This window comes from Lactuca virosa, chromosome 9 (assembly GCF_052849685.1).
Source record: "Lactuca virosa cultivar CGN04683 chromosome 9, Lactuca_virosa_CGN04683_v6, whole genome shotgun sequence".
Lineage (NCBI taxonomy): Eukaryota > Viridiplantae > Streptophyta > Magnoliopsida > Asterales > Asteraceae > Lactuca > Lactuca virosa.
Window position 1 is genome coordinate 21,727,597 of NC_136434.1, and position 17,361 is coordinate 21,744,957.

General features: G+C 37.9%; 1 pseudogene; it reads left to right on the forward strand.

The window, feature by feature from the left end:
• The first annotated feature begins 1,547 nt into the window (after window positions 1–1,547).
• LOC145139009 (protein IQ-DOMAIN 32-like) lies at window positions 1,548–2,447 on the forward strand (annotated as a pseudogene).
• Window positions 2,448–17,361: the final 14,914 nt, after the last annotated feature.

Below are 17,361 nucleotides of genomic sequence, written 5' to 3' on the forward strand. Positions count from 1 at the left end.
GTATTATCTTACTTTCGTTGGTTTTTGGAATCCCATTGTTGGTACTAAGGAAACATTATCTTAGTATCTTCTTACATGTACTGCTTTCTTATTCATTGCTTTTTAAGTTTGATAAGAGTAGTTTGAACTCGTTTCTTTGAGTTTGAGTGTACTATCACTACTTATTTAACTAGTATTATTGGATAGCTAGTTTTGTTTACCAAATTTACAATGAGTTCCTCACTACTAGAAAAACAGCCTTTTACGTCGCGCAATGCGTGTCGTAAAATGCTCAGACGACGCGCAAATGCGTGTCAAGAAAGGCCCTGTCATAACGAGAGACGACACGCTTTTGCGCGTCGTCTACAGACGACGCGCATTTACGACACGCAATGCGTATCATTAAAGCCGCTGTGAAGAAAGGCCATGTCATAAATGAAGATGACACACATTTTTGCGTATCGTAATTTTAATTTTTTTTTAAAAAATTATTTATAGATTTACTAATTTTCAAATTAAATTTGCATTTCATGTCTCATAATAGAAAATAAAATACCATATACAAAAAATACAATAAATTGCACAAAAATTAATATCATACAAATAATCAAATGTGAAAGCGATGAAAGTCATCAACAAATGTGAAAGCAACGTAATACATTTTTTATAAAATTAACTAAATTATTAGCCAAATTTCCTAAAATACCAACATACTTTTCTATGAAGAGCATTAACACTATTCTTTTCCATCAAAAACTTCAAAACCTGCATAATTAAATTTATGTTTAATCAGCTACAGGTCAATAAGGTAGGTTTAAGCAAAAGAGTTTCATAATAGTAAGATTTTACTTACCACTGTTGTTAATACATTGAAAGAAGCACCTCTTCTGCTAGCTTTGTCAAATTGGTACCATATTCCTCTAGAGTTGGCATCTTGTTTCCAGAGCTCCCACCACCAACTCCAGCATCCACAGTAAACTATGTTTAGATTCCATAAATAAACTATGTTGATAAACTGATTCCTGTATCATCATCAACATCACTATCTGATTATATTTTTTGACAAACTGGTTACTGTTATCAATTGAAAAGTAAAAAAGCTACCAATGACAGTGAATACAAATAGCAAAGAAAAACCAATGTTAGATTCCATAAATAAATTATGTTTGTTTCTTATGGTGAAGCCTTCTAACTAACTTTCTCATCAAGATCTTTCAAATATTCCAAGTAACTGCAAGTATAAAGAATATAAATATTACTCATTTTCTTTTTCTTTTTTTTTCCACTTATTTTATTTAAAATGATACATGTAATCCAACCTGACACCACCCATTTGTTCACTAATCCACCCTGCACTGTTTAACTTTGCATCCATTCTTGCAGCTGCAATGCCATGCCCAATGCCCCTTAATTGGTGTTTCCGATTGTCTCCTCTGATAAAGATGCATCTGTCAACCCTTAAAAATAAATAAATAAATAAATAATAAAAAAATAAATTGTTTTAAATAAGTTAAATACAGATTTAACATATTACCATCATCTTCCATGTTATCGGCTTCTTCCTCTAAATGAAAACATCTCAATATGTCCAAGCTGTTGTGAGAGGGCATTTAGTCAGGAATCATGTTGTGGGAACTTTAAGATGTGTTCAAGCTATTGTCAAGATGCAAGCTCTTGTTCGTGCTCGACGTGCTGACATGGCATCTGAACTACATTCGGATCCAAAATATATTTCCATCGAGAAGCTACTAAGTAACAGTCTTGCTCGACAGGTAAACAGAATTACCATTTTATCCTTTTGTTATAATAATCGGAAAAAGTAACCTTTTTTTGTTCAAAAAGTTACTGGAACCTGCACCGAAGAACAAACAAATCAACATCAAATGTGTCCCTTCAAAATCTGATTCCGCTTGGAATTGGTTGGAGAGATGGATGTCTGTGTCTTCACCAGAAACAATGGAATCACGCACTCCAGAACAGAATCAAGAAAAGGTTATTTCTGTGATTCGTGATTGTGAATCAATGGAATTGGAATCCAGTGTTGGAGAAGAAACCGTGTTTTCTGATGAAAAATTCGACTTGGTCAAAGTCAATACTGAAGAAAAGTCAGATGAAGAAGAAATTCCTCAACCTGAATCCATGGATTTGATTGTTGAAGAATCTGTATTAGAAATCGAACCCAAACGTGTAACAAACAGACTTGCAACTGATGAAGCAGATTCAGAAGGAAGAAAATCAGTTTTTGGATCAAGAAAGCCAATCAGTCCATCTTTCATTGCTGCCCAGTCAAGGTTTGAAGAGTTGACTTCCAAGAACAACATCCCATCAAAACCATCCGATTCATCTAAACAAGAAAATGACGATTTTACCCCTGAACACATCACCCCATCAATACTTCTTCTAATCAAGACAATGACGTTGATACCCCTGAACACATCACCCCATCAAAACCCATGGTCAAGCCCTGATGTTCAAGATAAAGAGATTTATTTAAAAAAGAGACATTCATTACCTGGTAATGGAAGACAAGCGTCACCTCGAATTCAGAGATCTATTTTACTGTGAAATTTGTTTTAACTTGATCCCGAATTGGTCCTGCAATGAAATGCCATGTATCAGATATTAGCTTTGTGCAATCAAAAGAAACAAAGCATTTATCCCCTATAGTCCATTTCCTTTCTATGGAAGCATCATAACGACTTCTCTCCACCAAGAAATCAAGGAAGTCAACCAACTGCGGGAGAGTCAACTTAAAGGTCTTACCAAACACCCCATATGAAGGATCCGTAAATTTAAGCTTTATTTTACAATAACTCTCTCCAGAACATCATCAACCAAACAAATCCCCACATCTTTTACTGTGTATGTATGATGCTTCAACCATCGATGGGTTTTCCACCCATACCTGAGAACCTACGGTGATTTTTCCCGTAGAATCCTGCATATGGATTTAAAGAGTCATCAGAAGCCAAAATTAGGGTAGTAATGAAGATATGAAGGTAAATGAGGAATAGGAACGAATTTACCGCATGAATACAATCGGCGATGGCGGAGGGTCGGTGACGGCGGAGGGTCGACGACCATGAAAGAGCACATAGCGGTGGCCGGACTGTGAGGGGAGTAGTGTGCGGTCAATGTGGGGAGGGGAAAGATGTATCGTCGATTGTGGGGATAAAGAACGATGCGTCAAAAAATGCTTAGGGCAAAGAGGGAAAGAGGGAAAGGAAAGCGGGCTTTTCTAATTTTTGGGTTTTCTTTTCCCGCTTGCTACTAAACAACGCGCGTTTCATTAAAAATTATAAAGCGACATGTCTAGATGTCGTACATTTTATAATAAGCACCCTCCGTGTTTTTTTTCTGACACTAATTTTAGGGCACGCAAAAATGCACGTCTTAAATCCTTAAAATTTCTAAAGAGCTCACATTATTTTTAGGTCACACACTTTTGCGTATCATAAATCAATGCATATCATAAATTGCGTGTCGTAAAAGGCTGTTTTTCTAGTAGTGCCTATAATCGAGTAGTGACTCTTGATCTCGAAAACCATGCGCTTCATCGGTCGTCGCAAATGTGTTTAGAAAGTTATGCCTGCTTCGACTTGCCATCAGGTTGTAGCTAGCATCCAGAGGTGGGAGTGTCAATCCCATATAGATTTATACATATCTCTCCCACTCACTTAATATTTAAAAATTATAGGCTGTGAGCTTGATGAAATTCTTTCATTGTGTTAATGAATCGAGTCTCATCTAACTCTTGTCGTGGGGGCCTCCCCTGGTCGGTCATGTTGTTTTATCTCGTTGTTGTCCATACGTGTTACTTATTATATTATTTGTCTTATACATATTTATAATTAGTGTGTTTTCCGTAGCCGAGTATTTGGGCGGAGTAACCACTAGGTACTAAGCTTATCCAAAGGTAGGCTATAATAACGACTAGAGAATCAGTGTTTTCCAGGAAACTGACCAGCGTGAAAGCTAGGTATGATCTTATCTGTCATTGTGATTCAGTAGAACAACTAGGCATAATGTTAGCTAAAAATTTTCGGCAGAGTATCTACCATGCATAATATCTCCTAATGTTGTGAGCATAACTATCTAACTACAGTTAGTAATAACTATATACAATTACATTTTAACATGTATTCCCCACAAAAAGGTTTGGAAAATGGGGTCGTGAACTCACTTGTAATTTCTGAAACCGTTGATGTAGGGAAGACAACTGAGAGGTCCAACACTCGAGAGGCGTTCGGGAGCCATTTGCACAAATATCGAGAGAGTGTGAAGTGTGTTTGAGGTGTGAGAAGAGATCAATATGAGGCTGCTATTTATAAGGGATTTTTGAGATGCAGGCCGCATAGTGTGCGTGAACCAACCTGGCGTTGACAGGTGTCCTCTTCTCATGGTGTCACTTCATCCGTATCCGGGAGGATCGGAGTGTCAGAATGCGCACTGCATATTGCACGCGGGTGCACTAGGATGTTTTCTAATCTTTGAAAATTTGTAATTCTCACGTACGAGCTTCGTTTTCTACAACTCATATATATCTTTATAGGTCTCGTCATTTCTACGACTTTCCTTTTGGTCGTTTTGGGTAGTTTTAACTTCCATTTTTTACTAGTTTTTATTACGGTTATGATTTTATAAAAATCATAACTCTCTCATATGGTTTTTGTTTTAGGCGTTCTTCGTTTCATAATTCCTACTTTAGGTAGTACTACAATTGCCTAGTTGGTGACTTTTTCCTAAACTACACCATTCTCTCTGTAGTTTTCCGTCGTTGTAACTTCTAAAGTACGGTAGATATTTATTTAATATAGAAGTCATATCTCGCCCATACTGAGTTGGACTGTTTCGAAACTTATATTTATGGGATCAAGGTAGCGCACTCATTTTTTAGTCCAAGGTTTGTCGCCATTAAGGTGTTATTTGAATATATTGACATATGTTAGGCAGTTACAACATCATTCTTATTATATTTTTGTGTTTTTTCGCTAGATACAAATGGCGGTTGCTGACATATTTTATGGGTTGTCACATCCTCCCCCTGTTGAAGTAAATTTCTTCCCCGAAATTCAACTCGTAGTGCCTGCTGTGGAGCCACCTTATTGAGAGGATTTACAACTTTCAAAATTATTCCTATGGCGTAATTTTTATAAAGTGAATCTCTCTTCTTAAGGTTTGTTTTTGCAATGAGATTTGGAACTGTCTTGAGTTTTGTTGTGAGGCTGGTGGGTTTGTCCATAAGGGTTTAATGATTAAACATTTCGTTTAAGTTTCAATTCTGTTGGGTGTTTGTTGACTAGCAAAGGGTTATTTCGTGAGGTAGTTGGATGTATACTTGTACTTCTAATTCTTCAACTTTTTGTTATTCTTTTAGTGTTTATTTGCTTAGAGTTTTATTTCTATTTTGTTTTAGACTAAGAGGAAACCCAAAGTTCTTATTGGTTAATCGTGCTAAGGTTCTATTGAACCTCTATCCTTTTCGTTCTGTAATCTTGTCGCTTATATTTCAGGAATGCTTATGAGTTTATTTCAGGTTGCGGTTTTAGTGTCTTAATTGTTTCATACTAGACATGGTGGTCTTTCCATTAGGTTATCTTATGTTTATGCTACTTTTGGATGTCTTGGCCTATTTTAGTTATTCTTGGCTTTCGTAGAGTTTTTCTCAGAGTTCTAATTTAAACTAATGGTGGAAAGAAATAGGAATGTTGCAGGTTTACTTAACCTATAGGTTTATCATGAATTTCATAGTTTTCATGGTTTTGAAACGACTAATCTAATACACTTCCTTACTAGGTCTATGGGCAGTTTCTCGTGTTCGCAGTAGCTATTATGAGAGTCAAAATTCTATGACTCTTAGCTACGTGGCTTTTCATGCCATAGCCTTAACAATTTAGTATTCCACACCTTAGTATGGTGGTATATATATGGATTGGGAAGTGGGAGCTTGTCCTTAAGGGTCAGAATGTGCCTTGCCCTAAATGGTATGTTTTATTATAAGAGGATATGGCCTTCTTAATCCTAGTAAGTATTGGATTGAGTCTTTGAAGTTCTATTTTTTAGTGTATTCCTTAGGGCCCTGATTTTCTGATTTCTATCATTCCAGGGTAAGTGGTGCTTATACATATACTAGTTTTGACATGTGTTAGAACATTTGTTTTTCTTGTCGTAAGGTAACAGGGTTCTTGTCCTACTTCTGGAAAAATTCCTTTAGGTAGAGTCCTACTATCATCATGTTCTTCATATTCTTCTAAGGGATTGAGTATGTGGTATCTATTCCTAAGGTTTTGATTTTTAACATTCTACTAGTTGAGTGATATACTATAGGTGGTAATCTTAACCCAACTGTTCTTGGCACAGTTGTAGGTCTATAGGATTGTTTTATTTCTTTTGTACAATGATCTAGGGTAGCTGATTCTTCATTCCTATAGATGGATCCTTGCTTTCTGCTCATGAATTCCTGGTAGATGCTCCTTTTGTTGGTTGCTACCATTCTAGAGGTATCTTCCTCTTTTGTTGACTATGAAATTCCTTTTCTTCTTGATTCGTTTAATAATTTGTGTTTAACTTATAAGTTGTGTTTGTGTTAATCTAATTTCTTAGCAACCTACGTGCTTATCATTTTCTTGGGTGGGTTTGTTGACTTAAGTTGTCTTTCATTCTTTTGCCATCTCTTTATTGTTTGTTTATTACAGTTTATAGCTTTTTGGTGCATCTAGAGCTCATTTAATTGAAATAATGGGTATTCTAGGTAAATCTTGTAGGGCTTAGGTTGAAAGAGGTAAGGTAAAACAGTGTAGGGTTTAAAAATAAACTTTTTGAATTCTTGGAATGCACGCCAAGCATGCGAGTATGTCACGCGTAATGGGGCCAAGCATATAAAATGTGTATTGGTACCCCCCCCCCCACCCCACCTTGTCGATGTGCACCCCCGTTTTCTTCCACTTTTTGCAATTTATGGGCCCCACACGAGACTTGCACACCACGTTTTTTGGGTTTTTTCATTTTCTCACATCCATTCCTTCTTCTTCCCAGGTACACGTGTCCGAATCCTTAACATATATCCACTTATAATGGATCCTAATTACCCGTTTTTAGGTTTTTGGGGATTTTGGGATTTTTCTGATTTATGTTTGATAATATGAAACTGATGGATTAAATACTTAGTATTTTGGTCGATTATCGTAGTTCTATAGTCGATTGTTGCTAAAACTTGTTAATTTTTTCCTAATTTGATTCATTTCGAATTTTAGTGAAAAACTAGGGTTTTGTTCAAATCTGGATTTCCATTGTGTTTTAAACCAACGTGGTGGTGTAATAAGCCTATAGTAGTACCGATTATTGAACCTTAATGCTTCTTATCTTGAAATTTAGACGAAATAGGGCCTTATTAGCGATCTGTCGCCGACGTGTTCTTGGCGCACGCAACACATATGAAGATGCACACGACGCATCTTCAAATGCACGTCGGGCATCTAGAAATGCGCGCGAGGGGGAAAAATCCTAGTTTTTCCATTTTTAAACTTTATTTAAAATTTTACTAATGTTCCATGTTAATTTCCTCAGGTTTCACGATGAATAGGAGATAGCTGTTTTGTCCGTTTCCTCATGACCAGCCGACACAATCGTTCCTATTGCTCCCGGCTACTATTCCTGACTGAGAGTATTACATTAAGAGGGGTTCGGAGCTACTGACCAAGCAGATCAACATTTCATAGTCTCTGGACTGGGGGGTTTCAACTGATGTGGGTTTGATGGTGTTATTGGAGTCGTTTCTCACACGATCATTTCATGACGAGGCGGGTCTCGTGACTTTTGTCAGTCATGCATGGCGCCATGTTTTGGGATTATATGAGATAATTTTCAGGGATCTCTACATACGGTTTCTATCTACTATATGGTTCAACCGGGAGACCATGATTTGGTCAGATGGTTTAGCCTTGTCTTTCAGGCTGGGTGAAGTTGCATGTTCTTGGAGTCTAATAGAGTTTGGGCAGCGATTGGGGATATATCCTGCCGAGGATGCCGATCATCCTTTTTCTAGAGTCTTATTTGGAAAGTTGTATTCTCTCGGAGCTGAGAGAATATAACCATTTGGATGTCTAGGCTCTAGCCAGGAGGGAGTATGTATCGAGGTCAGCAAAGGAAAGTAGTTTCAGATCACCTTTGCAAAGGTTTATCCATCGCTTGATTGCCTCTACTCTCCATCATCATGAGGCGGATGATAAGGTCCCCATAGGCAATCTTTTTCCAATGCTGTTCATGCTTTGCATCGATGTTCACCTCCACATTCTGAAACCATTGCTTCCTTTCTCTCCTCCAATTTAGCTTTGGGTGCTCAACCATGGAGCAAGATCTGTGGTGGCCATTTTATCCGTCGCTTGGCTTGGTCCTACAGGGGTGATACTCATGGGATGACTCATTATCCCCTCCGGGAGCTGGACAAGGTGGCTTTGAGGAGGATATGAGTGATTGTGGGTGAATCGTATCATATTTGGAAGATCCCTCCTGATGATGATGTTGTGCCTATTTGTCAGGTATATCCAGAGCATGGGGTGGAACATTAGTTTGAGCATGTTCGTCGTCAGCAGCGGGTTCGACGTGCTCCTCCTGCTGCTAAGCAGGTCCCGCAGCTTGATGGATATATTCCATCTCTCTAGTTGTGTGGATGAGTTGAGAGGGGAGGTTTGCAAGATTCTACACTGTTAGCAGTGGATGACGGGGGCTATGAGCGATTTGTTTGCTTATCAGGGGTTTGCATATCCTCACTACCAATGACTGATTGATGGAGTGGGTACGTCAAGGACGGGTCATGATGATGATGATGACAATGATGATGATGAGAGTAATGATGATGGTGATGGCAATGGAGATGACGAGGAGTATGTAGATTAGTTATATTTCTTTGTTGGTACTTTTAGGTATGTAGACTGCTTTTGATACTCTTACTTTTGTATATCTTAGCTATGTTATATGGGTGTAGATGCCCCTTTTTGTAGACTAGTTTACGATGTATCTATGTGGAGTATACATACATACATATATATATATATATATATATATATATATATGGACTACTTTTATATCTTGGTTGGTTTCTCTTACGATTGTATTCATTGATGCTCTCTCTGAGTTGCTCAAGATTTTAATCTATCAATTACCATATTTAGGTTTAACAGTACATTAGGCCCATCCAAAATAAAACATAGCTGATCAGTTCTATGTCTAGTCTTCGCTTGACCAATGTACTATTTAACTTATTTAGGTTACTCAATCTAAAATCTTGATTCCATGGAAAGTCTAATGTGCATTTTATCAACTTTTGGTTATGTACTTCAAGACTATCAAGTAAGGATCAACCAGGTGATAAGTACAAATGGGCAGGACTATTTTAGCAGATAGCCCTTCTGAAATCCATCGACCCAAGCGATAGTTCAAATAGTCACTTCTCCTGTAAGTAATCTATCAATAGTGTATTTTAATAACACTTATAGGTGTAGATCTGAGGACAGATCCTTAAAGTATATGTCCCTATGTTATATGTGTATTTCCTAAAGATTTACTAATTCGCTATAACCCTTATGCTCTGAAAACAATATGTCACACCCTCGGCCTGGTGAAGGAAACGTTGAGCGGCGTGATGTTTAGGGATGTTGTCTTATAAATGAGGTTTCCAACTTGAGTTTTATCTTGACTGTCATTCACTTCGGTAGATTGGGAGTCATTCATGACTATTCGCTGAAAGGTCAACTGTGTTCGTTGGTGTCGTAGGAATAAATGTGATTTTTGGAAGGTCAACATAATGTTGGTAAGTCCACAGGTTTTGTATACTTGAAAAATACTTTGTTGAGTTTGTTAAGTAAGCTCTTAGTCTACGTTAGTATGTATTGCAATATATCTTCATGTTCTGGTAGTGGGAATTTAGATATTTTAGTAACTAGATCTGATCTTATTTTGATAGATGAGTGTATTATCTTACGTTCGTTGGTTTTTGGAAACCCATTGTTAGTACTAAGGAAACATTATCTTAGTATCGTGTTACGTGTACTACTTTCTATTTCATTGTGTTTTAAGTTTGATAAGAGTAGTTTGAACTCGTTTCTTTGAGTTTGAGTGTACTATTACTACTTATTTAACTAGTAGTATTGGATAGCTAGTTTTTGTTTACCAAATTTACAATGAGCTCCTATAATCGAGCTATGACTCTTGATCCTGAAAACCACGACGCTTCATCGGACATCGCAAATGTGTTTAGAACGTTATGCCTGCTTCGACTTGTCGTTAGGTTGTAGCTAGAAACCACATATGGGAGTGTCAATCCCGTATAGATCTATACATATCTCTCCGATCACTTAATATTTAACAATTATAGGCTGGGAGCTAGCTGAAAATCTTTCATCGTGTTGATGATTTGAGTCTCAAATAAATCTTGTCGTGGGGGGGGGGGGCTCCCCTGGTCGGTCATGTTGTTTTATCTTGTTGTGTTCATACGTGTTACTTAAATATATATATATTATTTGTCTTATACTTATATGTATTTAGTGTGTTTTGCGTACCCGAGTATTTGGGCAGAGTAACCACTAAGTACTAAGCTTATCCAAAGGGTGGCTATAATAACGACTAGAGCATCAACATTTCCTGGCAATTGGCCAGCGTGACAACTAGGTATGGTCTTATTTATCATTGTGATTCAGTATAAAAATTAGGCATAATATTATAAAGTGTTTGGGCAGAGTATCTACTAGGCATAATATCATCCTAATGTTATGAGCATAGTTATCTAACTACAGTTAGTAATAACTATGTATAGTTGCATTTTAACATGTATTCCCCCCGAAAAGGTTAGGTAAATGGGGTCGTGAACTCACTTGTAAATTATGAAACCATTAATGTAGGGTAGAAAACTGATTGGTCCATCACTCGAGAGGCGTTCGGGAGCCATTTGCACATATATCGAGAGATTGTGAAGTGTGTTTTAGGTGTAAGAAGAGATCAATCTGAGGCTGCTATTTATAAGGGATTTTTGAGATGCCCACCGTGCAGTACGCATGAACCACCCTGGTGTTGACACGTGTCCTCTTCTCATGGTGCCATGTCATCCGTATCTGGGAGGATCGGAGTCTCAGAATGTGCGCGGGTGTACGTGAGGATGTTTTCTAATCTTTGAAAATTCATAACTCTCACGTACAAACTCCGTTTTCTACAACCCTTATATATCCTTGTAGGTCTCGTCGTTTTCTACGACTTTCCTTTTGGTCGTTTTGGATAGTTTTAACCTCCGTTTTTTTACTAGTTTTTATTACTGTTATGATTTTATAAAACTCATAACTCTCTCATACGGTTTCCATTTTAGGCGTTCTTCATTTCGTAATTCCTACTTTAATTAGTACTATGATTGCCTAGTTGGTGACTTTTTTCCAAAAGTAAACCATTCTCTCTGTAGTTATCCTTCGTTGTAACTTCTAAAGTACGGTAGATAGTTATTTACTGTAAAAGTCATATCTCGCCCATACTGAGTTGAACTGTAACGAAACTTATATTTCTGGGATCACGGTAGCGTATAGAATCTAAATATGTTAACCTGCTCTCAAAGTGACATGGCTTCTAGCGCACTCATTTTTTAGTCTAAGGTTTGTCTTCATTAAGGTGGTAGTCGAATATATTGACATATGTTAGGATGTTACTATATTTCCATGTTTTATTGCTAGATACAAACGGCGATTGCTGATGTATTTTCTGGGTTGTTACACGGTCGAAGTTATGGATTGGATTTTTGAGATGGACTTAGATTTCAGAACTTGTGGTTGCAAGGGCAAGTTGCAGACCACTTACGTTTTACATCAATGTAGTGATGGGGCTATTCGCTGGTGGAATACGTTAGGAAAAATCATAATCCCTAACGAGCCACTACAACTGACATGTGCAAAATTCTTGGTTTACTTCAAGTTCAAGTTTTGCTTAGTGCAAAACATGCTAGATCTAGAGAATCAACTTATGACATTAAGGAAGGGAGACATTTCTTTTGAAGAATACAAGAACGCCTTAACAGATAAAATGGAGTTCTCTTTGCGCCTTGTGCCCGACGAGCTTACAAAACTCGATAGGTACTCTAAGGGACTACCATAGAAGTATATTGTGCCCGTTAAGCAGTTTCCTACTTTCGAAGCAGTCGTATGAGATGCAAGTTTTGTGGAAAGCACGATCAAGGCAAGAAACGTAAAGATTGAGGTTGGCGAGGAAAGAAGAGTGAAGGATTCTCAAAGTCCTATAAGAACAGTAAAATCTGAAAGTCAAAGGATCAGAAGTTTGGGGGCAGGGAGGCAAAGTGGTGTGACAAGTTCAGAAGGAAGCACTCTGGAAAATATACTGAGGAAGTAACCTATTTCAAATGTGGAAAGACTGGTCATTATACTAACGAATGTGCGGCCAAGAAAGAAGTCTGCTTTAATTGTGGTGAAAAAGGATACTTTAAGCAAGACTTCCCAAAGAAGGAAGCAGCTACAATGCCAAATGTGCCGCCAAAGCCAAAAGCCAGAGCATACCACATGATACTTGATGAGGAAGTGAGAGGGTGGGAATTCGAAGCTGCTTGTCGGGAGTACTTGTATAAATGATTCACGATAATAATATCTTATGTAGCCTAATGTAAAAGGCATAACAAGTTGGAATAACAATGTAATCATCTAAGAAACAATATAATTTCCCAAATTACGTTATTCATTGTGTTACGTTTTGATATGGCTTCTTATATAGTAACTGTGATAAAATACTTGGGACAAGTATGAGTAGGTGTGAAAGGTAGTAGAGACCTATATTACACGAAGCACATGACTGACACTTGGATCAGGGAAAGTCACAGGGTTACTAAGTCTCTAAGTATTTGAGCTATTATGTTCATTTCCATCATTACCTTTGTTTCAGAAATGACTACAAAGATAAATATTATTCCAACCTTAGTGGTCATATCGAATCGAGTCCGACTATTCTACGAAGTAAGTTCAACGTAGCATCCGACTTTAGATTATAGGAAAAGATAATTGAGGCGATCGATAGAAGTATCACACCCTGTAGCTAGAAGTGCTACATGCTAGAATATTATTACGCCACATTAGAACATGAAGGAAGTTATCTTCGTGCTAGAGTCTGACTCAAAGAGACGTAAGTCTAGTCGTTGTACCATACGATAAAAGGTCATTAGAGCATGAACCATCTGTCTGTTATGGTAACTGGAGTGAAGGCATCATATTAGGTTAAATATATTCTTGAAGGAGCATGAGTCTCCGATAAAGATCAAATTTAGAATGAAGAGTAGGTGCAAGGTTAAGCAACGCCAATAGTCAATAAGTCCAAAAGTTAGAAACTCAATAGACAAGAAACAAGAGATTATATTTATTACCTAGGATGGAAAGGTAACATGCAGAGTCATTATACAATCCCTGTTTTGCTAACGATTTTGGTACGTAATCATCCTAAGGGGGAGATAACTGTAACACGCACAGATTCGGGCTAGACGTTTAAGATATTATAAGCGATAAAAATGACATTTTGAGAGTTATTTAGGATAAATGACCTTAGCCAAACTTATAGTATACATGACAAGGATTCTGTACATAGAAAGAACGCATAAATCTGACTTCGTAAGAGGAAGTTATGATTTTTCAAAGTTTCAGCGTAGCAGTATATGACTCAGAAACCAAAATTGAAATCGGTCGATTGTTAGGAAAAACAATCTAAATGAGATTTGAAGATCCAATAAATATCTATCCGTCGATATAAAGACAGTGGAAAATAGATATCGTATGAAGAAGTTATGATTTTTTACGGACTTTAACAGTCTAAACTTGTTAAAAATATAGCTTTTAAAATAAACTGAGAATTAGCCGACCGGTCTAAACTAAGGTTATAGATCTAGTAGATAGGTACGTGTGGATATAAAGAACGTGGAAAACGAAGCTCGTGTGAAGAAGATATGCATTTTTGAAGAAACTAAAAATCCGTGTGTGCGTTCGTGCGCAACGACAAGGCGCATGACTTACACTGACACTCCGCCTGTTATCCGCCATGTGTCGAGTAGTGACTGGAGCCATGTCACCAGCCCCAACCAAGTGCGCAGCACGCAGTCAAAATTCCCCTATATATACCTTCGATTTCAACATTCTCCTCACACCATTTCCACTCAAATCCTCAGGAATACCTTCCACCCTCTAGTCCCGATACTTTCTAGTTTTTTACTACTTTAGTGAGGCCTTGGAGCGTATGAGATATAGAGCTTTTAGATGGAGATTCTGCCCATGCAGTTTCCTGGTTTTCTTTAAGAAACTCTGTAAGTTAAGCTAAACTTATTTTTATTCAAGTGTAAATTTTAACTATAGTCATAGTCATTATTATGAACCTATAATTAAGATTTATCAGTAATTCCAGTCATTATACCGATTGATCTACTTACGAGGATGATGTCTAGGCTGGATATAGTAATGTTTTTAAAGTGAGATTTCCAAACAGTATACTCTGTATACCAAACAGACCCTATATCTGATATGATCCTACTTGCTTGTTCCTTACTTGATAGATCCTATTGTAGACATTGGGATTAGTGAGAAATCTAGACTATCATTAGTCGCCAGAAATATAAGACTAAGACTTAGTAATGTGAACCTTAGTCACGTTAGAAGAAAATATAAAGTAGCAAGACAAAGTTTTGCTTGAATTTCGAGGCATCCACTTTTATCAAGTGAGTGCATAGTTTTTTTCAAATTACACATTATTATAAAGTATTTAATTTGCTTAGATGCCCTATGTGCTTATTATCTATGTTCCTGATATTTGTGCTGGTGGCTGTCAAGACCAACAAAATAAATAACCCTAAATCTTGTACACTAAAATAGTGTATAGTGGTAAACGGATCGAATCCACGTATATTGGTTCAATTTGTTACTCAATGTAAAACTCTTTGTAAAAATACTTGTAAAATGATGATAAAAGTAAAAATGGGGTTTTTTTCGTCTTTTGAACTATTTAAAAGAAAACTAGAATTAAACTAAGATTTAAAGACACAATTCAACAAAAGCAAGAGTTTGATGTAAAATCAATGAGAGAAAGATGGTTAACTTTGGTTTTCATCACATGGACAATTAGTTGATTATCATCAGACATTATGATTCAAGACTTGTGATTTCATCTTAATTTGGCTATAGCAAACCAAGAAGCTTGAGGTCACCTAGACTTTTCTTATTTAGTAAAATAGCTATAGAAGCTCATAACATATTTCCTTAGTTAAAGTCACAATTTCCATGAAGCATGTAATTAGTGAAAATTAACTAGCATTAAGGACTAAAAATCACCAAATCCAGGAGGAGTCAATATGCTTTCACTAACATGTTGGAGAAAGTGTTTTTATGATTGCGTGAAGTGAAAACTAACATAAGAATCATTTGGTGCTTGCTAATTTGAGGATGTATTACTTAATCAAGAAATTAGCCAACTACTTACCAAACATACATCTAAACACACGAATAAAGACATATAAATGGTAAGATGTTCAAATGCAAAACACTTTCAAAAAAATCAGCACAAGTTCATAATAATCTTCAAATAACTAAGCATCCATGGATTTCACCAAAATCAATGAATATTAGTTTAGCCTAGCATGGTGTAAAGCCCCGATTCTCAGGTATCGATGTTATAAGAATTTTCTTGTTTGCAAGGTCTACTCGACGAGTTGGTTGCCCTACTCGTCGAGTAGCAGCGGGTTGGTCTGCGTGTTTAAGTGACCTACTCGCCGAGTCCAAGAAGGGACTCGACGAGTAGGAGATGGCAGATGAAACCCTAAATTCCGGGGATTTGCACCCTATTTAAGGACCACTTATTCCCCTTAGCCTCTCTTACTACCTCCTTTGAGTTCAAAAACCCTAATTCGTGGTTGCTCTCTATATTTGTGTGCTTCTTAGCTTGGAAGAGGGGTCTTTGGAGTAAAACGCTTGGGGTTCAAGAAGATTCAAGCAAGGGGCTGTTGTAGATCCGGATTCTTCTCTGTCTTGGCATTATTTTGGAGGTAACAAGTTGTTACCTTGGCTCTCTCTTAGTTAGATCTCTTCATTTATGGATTTGGGATTTTAGGGTTTTGTGTGGTGGTTCTCCGATTTGGGTCAAGATCTGAGGTTGCAACCTCAGATCTGGGCTCCTTTAGCCCCTCTTTGTCATAAAGTTCCAGTCCTTGTTGAGCTATGGCCTTTCCCTTACCTTAAGCCACTTCTTGAGCTTGTTTTGGGCCATTATCATCTTGCATGCACGTAAAGTTTGCAACTTTACGTGATAAACATGCCCTAGGAGCTTGGATCTGCAATATGGAACCTTTACATGGCTTAAAAAGCATCTGTATGGATGAAGGATTGAAGGGACTCGGGGAGTCATATGAAGATGGTCATGAACTCGACGAGTTGGATGAACAACTCGGCGAGCCCGATGAAGATTGCCTTGGGCTCGGCGAGTCAGTCGATGACCCGGCGAGTCGGTTAGGGTTTTCTCAACCTTTGGACACGTATGAACGCGGCGAGTTGTAAGGGGAAAACTCGGCGAGTTGGCCAAGGAGTTACGACCACTGACACTAGGAACTCGACGAGTCACTCAGGTGACTTGGCGAGTTGGCGAGTTATGCAAGGAACTCGGCGAGTAGCTAAGGGTACTCGACGAGTTGAGGTCAACATGGATGGTTGACCTTGATAGGTTGACTTTGACTTTGACCAAGGGTTGACTATGGGACTTCTGGGACATTTTGGAAAATTGGAAATTTACAAGCATGGTTCTATGGTGCATTTAGGTGGTGGAGTGGTATCGGCAATCCAAGAGCTTGAGTTTATCTTCGAGTCGACAGTACGAGGTGAGTTCTCCTCACTATATCAATAGGGTCTAAGGTACCAATGTCGACCCTTATCGGATTCGTATCCGGGTTTATTGCATGATATGCTTATTGATTTACATCCTGGTAGTTAGGATGGTAATATGCTTATGCTTAGTGACATGGTTAGGTCGGTGTCCTGGTTATAGGATGATACTATGTTAGTTACCGGTTAGTTCTGTATCCCGGTTATTGGGATGTTGCTATGATTAGTGATTTGTTAGATCGGTTTGACTGTTATATGATATGAGCTAGCGTATGATATTTATGTGCACATGTTTGTTTGGTTGGGGGTTGGGTTGAGGCGGTCCTGCTTTGTGCTGTAGGCCAACATACCCGACGAGCGGTCCGAATAGGCTGTAGGCCCTGCGAGGTGGTCCAGTCATGTCGAAGGCTCGGGAGCGGTCCAGATAGGTTGTAGGCCCTGCGAGGCGGTCCAGTCAGGCTGAAGGCTCATTATGCATGCTGTTCTGTAATTGTTATATGAT